The sequence below is a fragment of the Psammomys obesus genome, unplaced genomic scaffold, assembly GCF_907164565.1.
Source record: "Psammomys obesus unplaced genomic scaffold, mPsaObe1.curated_primary_1811, whole genome shotgun sequence".
Taxonomy (NCBI): domain Eukaryota; kingdom Metazoa; phylum Chordata; class Mammalia; order Rodentia; family Muridae; genus Psammomys; species Psammomys obesus.
In genome coordinates, this window is record NW_026596034.1 from 390475 (window position 1) to 400464 (window position 9990).

The following is a 9990-nucleotide window of genomic DNA, read 5'->3' on the forward strand; positions in this document are numbered from 1 at the left end:
TGTGTGTGTGTGTGTGTGTGTGTGTGTGTGTGTGTGTGTGTGTGTGTTACCAAGTCAACAGGGCTCACCTGCCTGCCTCTGGGTCCCAGCACTGGAATTATAAGCATCCACCACCACACATGGCTTTTGTTAAGTGCCTTCTGAGGAGCAAACTCAAGTCCTTGTGCTTTCAAGTGTTGAATATTTATTTAATTCTATAAAGGCTCTACTATGACCTGGTTAGTTCCCCAATAGCTAAAACAGAGACCTATTGATTTAGTACCAATGAGCCATCACCCCACTCCTCATTTGAGTTTTGTACAGCAAAACCAAACCCAGTATAATCAGCTCTTGTATCCACATGTTTTGAATTCACAGCTTTAACCAAACATGAACAAAAAATATGCAAAGGGGAAAAATCTATCTGTCCTTCACATGCACAGACACTTTCTCTTTTCATTATTGCCTAAGCAATCCAGGATAACTCTTTACATATCATCTCTCTCCTGTTAAGTACTATTATGGTCCAGAGATAGTTTTAATTACACAAGAGGATGTGCACATGCTTTATAAAGCACTGCATGGTTTTATTTAACAGTACTCAAGAACAAGGGTGTCCTTGAGGAGCCCAAAAACCAATGCCCCGTGTATAGTTGAAATGTGGTGAAGAAATAAGCTTTACTTCTTTATTGCTGCTTTTGAGCTAATGCATCTCTGAAGAGCAGCCAGCCCAGAGTCTCTAGAGAAGCATGGGCTACCTCCTTCTTGTTATAACACCTGAAGGAAAGGCATGGAGAGTTCATTTCAGCCAGATGCTTGCTTTGTTTTGGTTTTGGCTCTCCAGGAAATAGAGATCAGATTAGAAAAGGAAATGAAGATCAGATTGTATTAATTAGACATTTGCTAAGTGCCAAAGGACATGGGATGGGAACCAATGGGTCAGCAAACAAACAGCTCAGAGAAATTTTTCCTGACTGCTATCATCATTTTCCTCATTATCATAATCATGCACCCATGCTTTGCCTTCCAACTCCCCCACAGATACCCTCCAAGTAACTCTGAAGACTCCCTAGATAGATAGATTTATAATTATTATTATTATTATTATTATTATTATTATTATTATTATTATTATTATTATTATTATTACATCCCTGCTGAGGTTTACCCTTTCTCTTCTCCCAGTGCTTTACCTGCACCTCCCCTGCTCCTCCTCCATTTCTATTCAGAAAAAGGCACGCCTTCCTTGGAAAGCAACCAAACATGGCATATCAAGTTCCAGTAAGATTAGGCACCTTCCATTTTAATACTGGACAAGGCAACACAATATGAGCCACAATACCTTCAACCTACAATTTGTCTTGTCTACAAGCAGTTCCAGGGTAAAGGTGGCACAGAAATTGTGAAAGTGATCAAACAATGAATGACTGCTCCAACCAAGAGAGGGAGCCCATCCCTGAGACTGCCTGGAGGGCCAGGACCCAGAAGCTGGATAGCCCAGAGACCTAAGAAAAGCCAAACAAGACTGACAAACAACTTTTGATCTTAATAGACAGCCCTCAAACCAGCAGAGTGAGCACAGGAGAGTTGGGTCCAAACCTGAGCTCTGCCACTGTGAATGGTTCTTAAAGAGACTTGAAGACCTGGGGCTTCACCTTTCTGAGAGGCAGCCTCAAGGAGAATTCTATAAGTTAAAACAAAAGCTTCCCCCAAATACCCATTTCTACCTTTATGTCCATATATCCCATCATTTTTTCTTTTTCCTTTCTTCCATCATGCTTCCCTTAAAATGTATCCCCCTCTTCCTTCTACTTTCTACTTTCATAACTTGTATACATGTAACACATCCACACATGTAGAAATCTAAATGTAGAGTTCACACATGAAAGAAAATATGCAGCATTTTTCTAGTTGAGTGTGAATCTTTTTGTTTAGCATTACAATTTTCTGCTGCACCAACATCACAATTCTGCTTTCCTCTATGGTTATGTGAAGTCTTGCTGTGCACACACACCACACCTCTTTATCCACTCCTCTGCTGATAGGGGTTCATTTCTTAGCTACTGTGACTAGAGTGTTAATACACACGGATGTGCAAGTATCTCCGCTGGAATGTACGTGGATCCACACAGGGGTGACTTCTCTGCACCATGTGGTAGTTCAGACTGACTTTCAGAGTGACAAGAATGCTGAACTTGCATTCAGTGATGTAAAGGGCTCTTCTGTCCCTGTGTCCTCACTAGCATTTGTCATTTGCCTTCTTGATGGTGGCCATTTTGAATGGGGTGAGATAAAATCTGAAATCAGTTTTAATTTGCATTTCCCCAGGACCTAAGAAAATCAAAATCTTTTAATATTTTAATTAAATTTTTTATTTTTATTTTTATTAATTACAGTTTATTCACTTTGTATCCCCCCTGTAGCTCCCTCCCTCATCCCCTCCCAATCCCACCTTCCTTCCCCCTTCTCCACCCATGTCCCTCCCCAAGTCCACTGATATGGGAGGTCCTCCTCTCCTTCCTTCTGATCCTAGTCTATCAGGTCTCATGAGGACTGGCTGCATTGTCTTCCTCTGTGGCCTGGTTAGGCTGCTTCCCCCTCAGGGGGAGGTGATCAAAGAGCAGGCCAATCAGTTCATGTCAGAGACAGTCTCTGTTCCTATTACTATGGAACCCACTTGGACACTGAACTGCCATGGGCTACATCTGTGCAGGGGCTCTAGGTTATCTCCTTGAATAGTCCTTGGTTGTAGTATCAGTCTCAGAAAAGACCCCAGGATAAACATATTAAACTCTGTACACCTAAAGAAACTAATCAAGAAGGAGGACTCTGGCTAAGTTGTTCAATCCCCATTCAGAAAGGCAAAGAGGATGGACATCAGAAGAGGGAGAAAACAGGGAACAGGACAGGAGCCTACCGCAGAGCCCCTGAAAGGCTGTACCCTGAAGGGTATCAGAGCAGTTGCTGAGACTTATAGCCAAACTTTGGGCAGAGTGCAGGGAATCTTATGAAAGAAGGGGGAGATAGATCTGGAGAGAACAGGAGCTCCACAAGGAGAGCAACAGAACCAAAAAATCTGGTCTTAAATTTTTATTTTTTTTTTACATTAATCACATTTGCTTTGCATCCCAGCTGTAGACCCTTCCCTAATTCCCTCCCAATCTCACCCTCCCTCTCTCATCTCCTCCACTGATAGGGGAGTCCACCTCCCCTTCCATCCAACCCTAACTTATCAGGACTCAAAAGGATTGGCTGCAATATCCTCCTCTGTGTCCTGGTGAGGCTGCTCCTCCCTCAAGGGGGGTGGTCAAAGAGCCAGCCACTGAGTTCATGTCAGAGACAGTCCCTCTTCCCCATACTATGGAACCCACTTGGATACTGAGCTCCCATGGGCTACATCTGAGCAGGGGTTCTAGGTGATAACCATGAATGTACCTTGGTTGGAATATCAGTCTCAGAAAAGACCCCTGAGCCCAGATATTTTGGTTCTGTTGCTCAATCTTTTGATTTTTTTATTGGCCACCAACTTTACCGTTTTGTACAGGTGCTGTTAGCTGCCTGTTCCTCTTTCCTTCTCTGTCCCCAGATATAGCACAGGCTGCAACAACAGATGCTGGCATATGAGCAGCTATTACTGTAATTAGCCTCATGGGACTGAGGATATAGAATAGTACTTTATACCCCTCCATTTCTTTTATTAAATTGACATTTATTTTCTAGAAAACAAAACACATGGTAGCATCTGGGTGCTGCTTTACCAGACTCCCCTCATTGCCCTTCTCCAGAAGTTCTAAAATCAAGTGAAGAAGGAAAGCTAGCCTTTATAGAGAACCTAAAACCCCAACAGGAAAAAAAAATTCTATATGTCTACTCAGGCTACTGTCACAAAATACCACAGGCTGTGTAGATTAAACATAAGTATGATTACTCTTAGTTCTTGAAGTTGGGACCTCCAACATCTCAGTATCAGCACATTCTGATTCTTGGTTGGCCTTCTTGCTATGTCCTCACATGGCCAGGCAAGAGCATGTGTGCCAGCCTCTTATGCTTTTTATAAAGCATTAATTGCATTAACATCTAATGAGCTGTTAAAGGCCCAGCTTCACAGTACATCACACTAGGAGATACAGTTTCCACTGTGTGCATAGCATGTAGAGAGGATACAGTTCCAACATGTGTAAAGGATGTACAAGGGATATAGTTCTAACATGTGTATAGCATGTACAGGGGATACAGTTTCACTGTGTATATAGCACATACAGGGGATACAGTTTCAACATGTAAATAGCATTATGGGGGAGGCCGTTTCACTGTGCACATTGAATGTACAGAGGATATAGTTTCACTGTGTACATAGGTACAAGCGGTACAGTTTTACTCTGTGAGTAGCATGCACAGGGCATATAGTTTGACTGTGTGGATAGCATCTACAGAGGATACAGTTTCACTGTGTGGGTAGCATGTACAAAGGATACAATTTCACTGTACGTATATGATACAGGGGATAAAGTTTCACTATGTGCAGAGCATGTACAGGGACTCTGGCCAGCTTGAGCATGGCAAGCAATGGTTCTGGCAGGCCTTGCCCTTCTCCCTGACTCCCTCACCTTGCTAAAATCTGTTAGATCACATTCCTAAAGCTAACCCCCAAGGACTGTTCCCTTATTTGGCTACTTCCTCCTCCTGAGGCTGACTACCAAGGTCCAGCTATCAAAGCATTGCAGTCTGGTAATCAAAAGCCTCCTTTGGCTCACCCAATTAGCATGCCCAATTGAAATTAAACTAGCACAGGGTTTCCCCCAAAGGCAATCCTTTCCCCACTTCAAAACAAATACCCCTTACCCTCTCTCCCTTACCCCTTTCTCCCTTCTCCTTTATTATCTTCACCTTCTCCCTGTTCTTCTCTCTTCTGTATTTGTCCCTTGTCCCTGCCCTCTGTCCCTCTGAAGCAAATAAATCTCCTTTGTGCCCAGAACTTGGTCTGAGAACTTGGCCTTGGGGATCCTGAGCCTATTCTATTCCTTTCAGAATACAATTTCAGTGTGTGCATAGTATGTACAAGGGAGAAGTCTTGTAACAATACAAATTAGAAACAGCCTAGATGTCTGTTGGGAAACAAATAAAACATAACAAGTTCTTCAAGAATAGTGGCTCATGCCTGTTATCCCAGCAACTGAAGACTGAGGCAAGAGAATCATCTGTGAGTTTGGTGCCAGCCTGAGTTACAAAATGAGTGAAGCCCAGGCCAGCCAAGAGTAGCCTGAGATCCTGTCCCACCAAAAAACAAACAAAAAAGCAAACGAAACATATTGTCTGATAGAGGAGCTGGTCACTAGCAGTTAGTAAGGATTAAATATTTGATATGATTTATTTTGTAAAGCTAGATTAAGAGGAAAAAGCATGTTTCAGACTAGAATGAAACATGTTTTTGTTTTTATAAGTAATACACAAAACAGTGACCGTTCTTTGATGTGTTTATCTGCATGAACAGTGAATGTATACACGCAGAGAGGCACATATGGTTGCAATGTACTGTAAGGATCTATGTCTTAGCTGTGAGTGCTTGGCTGGGACAGGTATACAACAAAAGCTAAAGTTCCACAGAAGTTGCTGTGAAGTTTTCTCACTGGCTTGTCACTTTGCTAAAAGGGCAGGCATGATCATTTGATGAGTATCTGTTTAGAGCCACTGTTCTGTGCTGGGAAATTTGTGGTAGTGAGGGCTAGTAGAGACTTCATCCTACTGAACATACAGAAGCAGAGACTGTATTGTCAAAACATGACTAACCAGGCCTTAGACCTTTTACTTCAGGTGCTTTTGAAGGGCTCATCGGAGAATATCTGTAAATGTCCATGCTTACTGATGGAGATACAGTGTCCTACTTTTCATGCTCTTTCCTACACTTGGGACTTGGGAATGTTTTTATAATACCTCCAACCTCCTCCTAAATAAGAGTGGTTTCAGGTTACCATAAGACTTTTAAAATACATCAAATTCTGATGAAGCATAATCTTTTACATACATACATACATACATACATACATACATACATACATACATACATTTATTGAGAGAATGACACGGTATATGTAGAGGCCAGAGAATAATGTAGATCTCGAGGATGGAACTCCCATAGTCAAGATAAGCAACAAGAACATTCACCTGCTGAGCCACTCTCCTAACACTGATTCAAGAGGGTAAAACATGTCAATAAGGAATGGCATTATTTTATATGGAAATGACACTCTTTCTTTTTACATGCTAACTCTAAAGTTTGGCAGAGTCTTTGAAAAGAAGGAGACTCATCCAGGGAAGATGTAATGACTCTTAAGGAACAGAGAGGTGGGAATTCTTCATGCGGAGGAAAAAGACTTCCATGGTTTAAAAAGTTCATAGCTGTGTTCCACAGGTGGAAATACACAGAAAGAGCTGCTAGATGGATTAGCACTGAGTCACTGAACCTTTGGGCCATCTGGTGAGTGTCAGGAGAGCAGCCAGTCTCTTCCAAACACTGTCAAGACAAAGAACAGCTTTAGATCCCTCGTCACCATATAGGCTCCATTTTACTAGAGCCAGTCTTGAGCAAGCCTATGTGTGTGTACTGTCTGGCTAGACTGAATGAATCGATATGTATGTCAGAGCCCTCCACTTCACCAGCCTATGGCAAAGCTAAGAAGCAGAGGACACAATAGAAGAGAGGTGGCCTGGATCTGCAAAGGCACACTGGAAGAAGGCCACATGACCCAGAGCAAAGCCCCACTCACAAGTCTAACCTTGCTGAACTCCCTAGCTCACTTCTTCAGTTCTAACCTCAACAGTGTGGCCAAGAACTGCCTCTGCAGGGGCAAATGTTGAGTACAAGTTTCAATCTTTATTGCTGCTCTAAACACTAGGAGCTAGAAATGTTTGTAAGCTGCCAAGAATGGGCCAAGTTATGGTTTATAACACTCATGACTTGCCCACTGCTCTGTTGCTGTATTTAGATATGATCTACTGCGTTTTCCAGGAAGGTATGTAAACACACCCAACTGAGTCAATTTTTTTTATTTTATTTTTTTCTTATCAGTTACATTTTATTAACTCTGTATCCCAGCCGTGTCCCGATCCCTCATTCCCTCCCAGTCCCTCCTTCCCTCATCTCCACCGTGCCCCTTGCCAAGTCCACTGATAGGGGGGACCTCCTCCCCATTCATCCGATCCTGTTTTATCAGGTATCTTCAGGACTGGCTGCAAAGCTCTCCTCTGTGGCCTAAGAGGATTGCTCCTCCCTTGGGGGGTGGGGAGGCCAAAGAGCCAGTCCTTGAGTTCCTGTTAGAAATAGTCCTTGTTCCCCTCACTATGGGAAACCAATTGGTTACTGAGTTACCACAGGCTACATCTGAGCAGAGGTTCTAGGTTACATTCATACATGGTCCTTGGTTGCATGTCAGTCTCAGAAAAGACCCTGTGCCCAGATATCTTTGGTCCTTGTGGAGCTCCTATCCTTTCCTCATCAGACTAACTCCCCTTCTTTCTTATGATTCCCTGTACTCTGCCAAAGGTTTGGTCATGAGTCTTTGCTTTGAAAACACTGCTAGTTAGAGTTTTTCAAATGCGCTCAGTAGACTCCTGTCAATGTTTAATGTGCATCTCATCTGTCTTTCAAAAAGAGGATTGATAATCTTACCCCATGTCCGCTCTCTTGATTATCTTTTTTAGGTGTATAGATTTCATTATGTGTATCATATCTTATAGGTCTATATAAGTGAGTATATACCGTGTTTGTCTTTCTCCTTCTGGGATATTTCACTCAGGATGATCTTTTCTAGGTCCCACCACTTGCCTGCAAATTTCATGATTTCCTCCTTTTTGATTGCTGAGTAGTATTCCATTGTGTAAAAATACCACAATTTCTGTATCCATTCCTCCGTTGATGGACATCTGGGTTGTTTCCAGGTTCTGGCTATTACAAATAAAGCTGCTATAAACATGGTTGAGCAAATATCTCTTTTGTGTACTTGAGCAAACTTTGGGTATATACCTAGCAGTGGTATAGCTGGGTCTTGAGGAAGCACTATATCTAATTGTCTTAGAAAGCGCCAGATAGATTTCCAGAGTGGTTGAACCAGTTTACATTCCCACCAGCAGTGGAGGAGGGTTCCCCTTTCTCCACAACCTCTCCAGCATGTGTTGTCCCTTGAGTTTTTCATCTTGGCCATTCTGATGGGTGTAAGGTGATATCTCAGGGTCGTTTTGATTTGCATTTCCCTGATGGCTAATGAGGATGAGCATTTCTTTAAGTGTTTCTCTGCCATTCGATATTCCTCTGTCAAGAATTCTCTGTTTAACTCTCTTCCCCATTTTTTAATTGGATTACTTGGTTTGCTGCTTCTCAGCTTCTTTAGTTCTTTGTATATACTCGATATTAGTCCTCTGTCAGATAAAGGGTTAGTGAAGATTCTTTCCCAATCTGTAGGCAGGCGTTTTGTTTTGATGACAGTGTCTTTTGCTTTACAGAAGCTTTTCAGTTTCATGAGGTCCCATTTATTGATTGTTGCTCTTAGAGCCTGTGCTGTTGGTGTTCTGTTCAGGAAGTTGTCTCCTGTGCCAATGAGTTCTAGGCTGTTCCCCACTTTTTCTTCTAACAGATTTAGAGTATCTGGTTTTATGTTGAGGTCTTTGATCCACTTGGACTTCAGTTTTGTGCAGGGACATTAATCTGTGCTACCAACGCCATAACATCAGGCCTCTTTTCTGCAGTTCAGACTTAGACCGGCATGTCTCAAGCCATACCAGGTCCCACAGTGAACCACTTATGGGCTGTTTTCAAACCAGTCAAAGGCAGACAGTGAGTACATGTGAGATGAGGTGATAGGACGAAGCGTTATGCTATGCAAAAGATCTTCTGTCTCCATCCCTTTTCAATGGGCTTCTCCGTGATTTGCTAGGGGGGAGCAGGTGGCCAAAACAGTCAGAAATTTAAGATACCTCAAATATTAACTTGACCTTGGCAGTTGGACAGGTAGAATGTAAAATGATCCCTGCACACAGAGCCAGACACATTCATGTCAGTTGAGTCTCAAATGTTGCACTGAGCTCTAAAGCTTGTGATTTGTTTATATATTTTGGGAGGACTCTATATTTCATGAGTCTTCTGTTTAACTATTCCTTGTCTTTAAACATGCTTGGTAAGAAGGCATTTTCCTATTTCTGTCTCCCTTTCACTAACCCTTCCCACTGCAAGGTAAAGGATCCCTTCTTTGCTGTGACCTAAGACTTGGCCTTTAAGCCAGACCTTGTGTTCCACCAGAGCCCTGTTCTCCAGTTTCTTCTGGCTCCTTTGCTGTACTATCATATAACAGGATGTCAAGAGATGGGTATCTGACTGTCATGTGGTAAAGATCTCTTTATGAAATGTAGGTACATTGACCTACATCAACAATACTGAAGAAATACAACATTACAGAAACAATGGAACAATGGCTAGAAAAAGGAAAGTTTCACATATTCTATCATGTTATTGAACAAAGAAAATAAGCTTAACATGAAATAATAAAAGCAGGTTATCAATAAATATATTGTAATAATAAACATATTAATAATATCTATACCCGAAGATCTTGTCTCAATTTGCCTGCTTCTCCCTTTTGTTAATGTCCTTCTGCTTTCTGGGAAAATACTGAGAGAACTTAGTTTAACATGGGGTATAAAATTCATAAAGAGACCTGTAAAGCTAACTTGTTCCTTTCACTAAAAATTATATCTTTTCATCTCTCACATGGTAAAGACACAACGATTGAGCTGCCAAAAACAAACAAACAAACAAACAAACAGTAGAGTCCAGGCAAATGGATAAACTTTTTCTTCTGCTGGTTGAAATGTCACCAAGAATGATAACCAGTGTGGAAGATATCACAGCAAAGTGAAGTGCTGATTATATGATCTAAATTAATGTACAAGTGCATATATGTATGTACACTGTGTGGTGTGTGTGTGTGTGTGTGTGTGTGTGTGTGTGTGTGTGTGTGTGTG

At 41.9% G+C, this 9990-nt stretch overlaps 1 protein-coding gene across 1 annotated transcript in view; it reads left to right on the forward strand.

The window, feature by feature from the left end:
• Nucleotides 1-9990, forward strand: part of Rnf150 (ring finger protein 150) — a 252755-nt gene that overhangs the window by 229758 nt on the left and 13007 nt on the right.